The following is a 6,747-nucleotide window of genomic DNA, read 5'->3' as shown; positions in this document are numbered from 1 at the left end:
TGGAGTTATAAGTTTTTTCGTGTGCAAATTTCTGACAAGAATGTTGATGCAAGCAATAAAATAAAACAAAAACTTTGGTTTGATGAATAATCTTGTTCTTTAAATTATTTTAAGCATGCGCCCACTAGTAAACATCTATTTATGTATGAAATTATTATCTACCAAATAACTGAGTCTGATAGTTGGTCATAGTTTTAATATCCCAGCAGCTGTATGCCCTAAATTTTTTTTTATCGAATTATATTTTACGTTCTTTGTTTCTAATTTAAAATAAGAAATTTCAAGCATTTATAAAAAGCACTTTCATGGGCCAACAAATGATGTCGAATTTTTACGGGTACAGTTTCCTTAGGTGAATAATAGTATAGTATTATAAAATAAAAAAGAAATTTATTTTGAATTAGTACTTTCTGAAGAAGTGTGGGAAAACAAATTTTGTGGACTGTGCTAACTGTGAATTCCTTTGAAACCATTTTAATATTTTAAATTAATTTAAAATTTGTTTTTAATTTTATAGGCAAATAAACTGAAATAGATAAACATGAGAAAAATAATTATATTTTATCAAAGAATAATTGCCACCATTAATTATTTTTCAAAAATTGAATTATAAAATGTACTATTTATATCGTGGCCATATACAGAGGTGGACTAAGCTTTTGGCTCGTGGCTTGAAGTAAGGAGTGAAAATTCAGAAGCAAAAATATTTGCTTTCAATAAGACATTATTTTGTTTTTTAGGTCAAAATTTTAAAGTGAAAATAATAATGTTTAGTGTACTTAAAAGTTGATGACCTTTTATAATAATACATTTTATTTGACCGTCTTTAACATAAGGCAATGATTGGAAATTAAATTTAAAAACGTACGAATTTCAAACACGTAACCTTACTTTGAAAATGAAATCTATAACAAATTGAATAATTTTGTCAATAGCTTCTAATCATAATACATTTAATAGAAGAACGAAAAAAAAAATTTCAAATGTCGAAAAAATGTATACATCAAAAGATGTAATTTGATAATTTAAATGATTAAAAATTCAGAGTTATAAATTAATATTTTCAAATTTATAAGCCTTTTATTGAATCTGAATTAAGAGTAAACACAATAAACTAGCACTGGGGAACAAAATCTTTGAAACATTTTTTCACATTTGACTATTCTTTTAGTGATAAAAACAATCATTCACATACTACACTAAATCCGTTGATATCACAACGCGAGAACAGAAAAACTCAATTATAACAATTTTTGATTTTGTATAAGTATACTCACTGATAACTTTCATAGGAAATCTGAAAACCTTTATAGCTCAAAGCAATCTTATATTTAATATTATTTGAAAAGCATATCTTAGTAAAGATAAACCGAGAGAGTTAGCTGAACCTTGTGAATGCGGATGTAACTCGTCCAGAAGCTAAGCGGTTCACCTTTTGCCTGACAAGGGTGAGATCTTACTAGACCTTTTGAATGCAGGTAAACTGGTCCAGAAGAACTAACATTTAAGGCAATATGCGTATTGACTTAGTATTTTTATACTAAATAATAAAAGGTTCACCAAACTGAAACAGTAAAATAGCTTAGAGAAGTAATCAGTAATTTAAGGAAATCGCATAATATTGCTACGATACAACAAAGGAAACGAATCGTTGGTACATTGTTCACGATCTTTGGTTTAAGACAAGAGAATGCTCAGAAATCGATACGGATCGAAAGCCAAGGGACTACTGAGAGTGAGCGAGAGGAGCTATAAAGGACTAAGAAACCAAGAAACTACTACGCCGTTAAAAACTTCGAGAAGAGTCTAGCTGTCTCCTTTACCCTTCATGTCTCTAGTGCTAAGTTTAATCGCTTAATTGAACACCTTTAAAATCGTAAATTTTCAAACTTAAGTATTCGAAACAAGACTACTTAAATATTATGCATTCTGAAGCGAATGATTTAAATTAAGTATAGTATTTTGTTCCCACTGATGAAAACTTCTTCACCAACTATAGATTGGTTTAATTTTCTGACGATAAGAATTAATTTTTAACTAAAAAGGAAACGAGTTTTTACAAAGAAGTTAAATTTTCAACCAAGAAAGTAAATCTGTGGGTCGTAGTTTTATTTGACCAAAAGCAGTATGCCCATCAAAGGCTTGTGTGATCCAACAATATTCTCTATCGTTTGTATGAATTAAAAAATTTAATTATTTAAGTAATTATAAAACTCGTTCACATGCGCCAATAAAGTATGTTAAATTATTTACATTTACAGTTTCCTTAGGATAATAATAATATATAATTATCAATTGAACAAAATTTAGCTCCAGTTAAGACTTTCTTAAAATGGACAGGAAAAATAGTTTTATAAATTGTGCTAACTAAACGTTTCCTTGAAATAATTTAAACATTGGGATGAGATTAGTAATGTATGATTCAATTTTATTGATATTGAAGTAATAAGTTTCATTAAATAGATATTGTCTTCATCAATGATATCCAAAATTCAGATCATAACATTAAAAATTTATCTAGTGGCTTCTTGTCATAAGGCTTGAAAACTCATTAATTTTTTCTTGCAAATGAATTCATTCGTAAAGAAGTTAAAATCTTGCAAACAATATCTCGAACGTCATAAGACACAATTATCTCCTGCAAATATTGATGTTTCTCACGAAAATTGTATCGAATACTCGAAACATTTATATGTTTTATCAAATTTCTTAAACAATTGCTTTAAAGAATACTGATCTCACCAATATTAAATATCAATTATTTAAGTTTGAAAATTTGATTTTCAGAGTACATGTAGCTACCACTAATAAGAATGTTAATAATAATTTTTTTTTCAATCACTCATACTTCTGATATCGTTTCTAATGTGATGTTTTTAATGTTAATAATATAGACAAAACGTTGGATGATTAATTTTCACACAATCATTTTTATTCAACAGCTCAAATTTGAACATTTAATATGTGCCTAATTTAATGTTTTAAGAAAAATCGACATACAAATTCTACCGAACATTTAAAACCGAATTTGTCTTTTCCAAAAAAGAAAATTTTCTGACAGCCACAACCACGTCTCACGACCGTGAGATGGGTGGTTACAGTCTGTAACGGAATCTGTAAAAGTTTCGTGCACCCTAAGAACGCAGAAATGCTTTTCAGGCTGTTAAAGAGAGAAAGCTTGGCACTTCCAATAGCACCGATGATAAGGACGATTAGTTTAACCGAATATTCTGGGTACAATCGTTGCAACTTCCTGATAAGGTCTCTATACCTCTCTTTCTTTTCATTCTCCTTGACTATGATGTTTTTGTCAGCTGGTGCTGAAAATTCGATAACGAACATGGTTCGCTTTTCGAAGTCCAGAAGAACCATGTTAGGCCTTGAGTGTGCAATAGAAACAATTCTCGAGAATATGAAGTTCCAGTATATGCGGCACTTCCCATTCTCGACAATTGACTCGATATCCCTAGGAGAATTTAGAGGAGCGATATTAAGGTTCATGCCGTAATAGTAACAGAGATGGTAATAAAGCACTCTTAATTGCTCATTGTTTCTTTGGATGTAGGTCGTTCCCGCATAAGTTTGTTCAACTAGACAGTATGGAAGCTAAATGCTCAATGCATGGCACGCCCTGCATTTATCATCGGGAATGTCTTGGCTCAAAATGTGGCTACGGTATGTTAAGGTGAAAATAACATCGTCTTGGCATGCCAAAATGAAACCCCTTATACCAGGCTTCAATCCAGGTGATGCAAAAATTAAACCCTCCGTACCAGACTTTAATCCAGGCGATTTAAGGAAAGCAAAAGTTAGCTCACACGACATTGACTGATCCTCCACATTTCTGTGGAAGATACAGTGCATCTTCTTATCGAGGAGCTGTTGACGAAAGTTTTGCTCTTGTGCTTTTTTAATCCGGGCTTTCAGGAGCGAGTCCTCGAGATAGATAAGATTTGATTCATTTTGCTCACACCTAATACTGAAGTCCGAGTGTTTCAGCAGCCTCCTCCGCTGCTTTGTAAAGAAACGCTCCTTTGTCCACTTCTTCGTGCTTCCTGACCATTTAAAGAAGAAGGTCTATTCCATTTGCGACTCTATGCGCTGTACCTAGAATAATCCTGTTTGTGAAGACATTCAAGACTCAATATTCCGCGACCACCTTGACGGCGTGAGATGTACAGTCACGGAACGGAAGACTTAAGATGCATGCTTTTGTTCATGTGCATAACCTTTCTGATCCCGATATGAAGGGATCTGAGTTCGTTCTTCGTACATGGAACCACTCCAAATAAATAGAGTACTACCGGGACCGCAAGCATGTTCGTTGCAGATACTTTGTTCCTCGCCGACAGTTCGGAAGACCAAATCTGCCGAATGAGACGTTTGTATCTGCTTCGGAAAGTATCCTTTATAGATGTAACATTCTGAATGCGGCTTTGTGGCACTCCCAGGTATGCATAAGTCTCTCCAGCGCAAAGGTGTCGAATAGCGCTTCTATCGTTAAGCTTAGTGTCTTTGTAATAAATGAATTTCAATTCGAAGCGTTTAAAATTCGGCAATTTGAAATAAAAAACATAATTTAATGTTTCGGTCACAAGTTCTGAAATTCTAAAATTCTAAATTATTATTCCATAAAAAATGATAATTCAACATTAAAATGGAATACATAATTTTGTCTAAACAAAAATAAATTCTCAGTAATTTTCACTGTTCAAAATGAAAAAAATTCAAGCAGAAACCTCTAAAATGAGTTATGCTAAATAAAAGGTTCTAAATAAAAAATATTCTAATTAGTTAACATTAAAAACATAACAATGTCTGTTACGGAATATGCAAATAATTTCAAAATTAATAGTTCCATTTTTATCTGTATTTATTTAAAACAACACAAGTATCATTCTTTAATTTGAAGTCTTTAAATTTTCAAGGCCTTGTTCAGAATTATTAAGCTTTTTTAGCAAAAAATGTGGTTTTAATGTCTAAAAAGTTATAATGTTTTAAAAGTTTGCATCTTGATTTTTAAAACTCACTTATTTTAATCTAAAATTACAAAATAAGAATTGGAAAATCAATTACAGTTTTTACATATCGTGCTTTTTCACTTCAAAATTATATATTTGATTGATTTAAAAAATTTTATGTATGCTCTAAGTCTAATAATTTTTATTTAATTGAGTAAAGTCATCAGAATAAATTGTTTGACTTTCTAAGTTCTACAATTAGCCGCAGATACAATTTCTTAATATAAAAAAATGGTCTTAAAATTTTTCTTAATTCTCTCACTTTTTGAATTTCTTCAAAATGGCTAGTTAACGAACTCGTCCTTTCTTTTAGGTCCTACAAGACTTGGGCCAAAGATCAATTTGATCCGTTCATTCTTACGATAGTAGTAGTGTTTACAGATTGATGGCTGGAAGGACAGACAGACAGACGCCATCGGAAAAACTTTATTGTCAGATTCAGAGGGTCTTGAAACGTAGAGAAGCGTTAAAAAACTGCCATGTCAAATTTCGAACAATTCTAATACTTTCTCAATCTTAAATGATGAGAATGTACAAAAGTTCAAACAATTTTAAAATGATCTTTTAGTTTACAAAAATGACACGAAACATGGAATACGAGTTTAATCCTCATCATTATTTCACTTACTAAGAGGTACAAAGAAAAAAATAAGCTTTACATAAAGATTTCATAATCATTTCTCAGCAACCACCTCAACTTTAGCCACGTTTTGTAGAAAAATAATATTTGGTTTTTTACATATTTCTAAAATTTATCGATACGCCAAAAATTAAAGTACTTGTAATTGTAAAAAACAATTTTTGACTAAAGTGTGCTTTATTTACTCGTCGTTCTTAGCGTTTCAATTATCTTCCTTAAATTTATGAAATTTAAAATTTCTCAAATCAATTACAGAAGCAAAAAAACTCTAATACATATACTGTCTGAAGGGCGATTCACCTTGACACGTTAAAACAATTGGTCACTAAACTGATTAAGTTTATCATTTTTCAATGTAGGCCGGGTATTACGGAAATCGCTAATTCCCGAACTGATGCGTGACGAGTGTATGACGAATTGCGACAATCGGTATTTCCAGAAATGTTTTTATTCTGCGTAATAAATCAGTAAGTTTTTAAAATAAATTTCCCTTCCTCAGTGCAAATACTCACATAAGTGCAAATATTATTCAATACATGGAGCATTCTACACAATATTTGCAATAAATTTTTAAAAAATATATTTTTTTCTTGTTAAACACTCAAAAATAATTTATTTGTATTTTCTTTTTACAATATGACACGAAAAGTTTTCGACAACATTTTTTAAAAAATTTGATGTTTGTAAAAAAGGACCTTTTTCCAATTTCTTATACTGCAATATTGAACAAAGATATGAAAATTCATACGTAATATAAAATGTGCCATTCAAGAATGTTTACTAGTACAAGAAAAACCTTTATTTCACTCTTCAAAATTTGGACCTGTTTTTTTATTTTAGTTCTTAATTTTAAAGAGTTGACAATTCAAAAATGCATTGCTTCGAAAGTATTTGACTACCCACTTAAAAATGTTTACCACATCAAGAAAAAGGTTTAGTCCACTCGTTAAAATAAAAAAAATAGGTCCAAATTTGAAAAATCTATTTTTTTATGAATGTTTTGATCTATATTATTAAATAAATGATTAAAGTGGATTTTAGTATACTTTATTTTCAAGTAAAAACAGCCCACATTTTATCTTCCAT

This window comes from Belonocnema kinseyi, chromosome 4, assembly GCF_010883055.1.
Source record: "Belonocnema kinseyi isolate 2016_QV_RU_SX_M_011 chromosome 4, B_treatae_v1, whole genome shotgun sequence".
In the NCBI taxonomy this organism is placed as follows: Eukaryota; Metazoa; Arthropoda; class Insecta; order Hymenoptera; family Cynipidae; genus Belonocnema; species Belonocnema kinseyi.
This window is presented reverse-complemented; position numbering follows the sequence as displayed.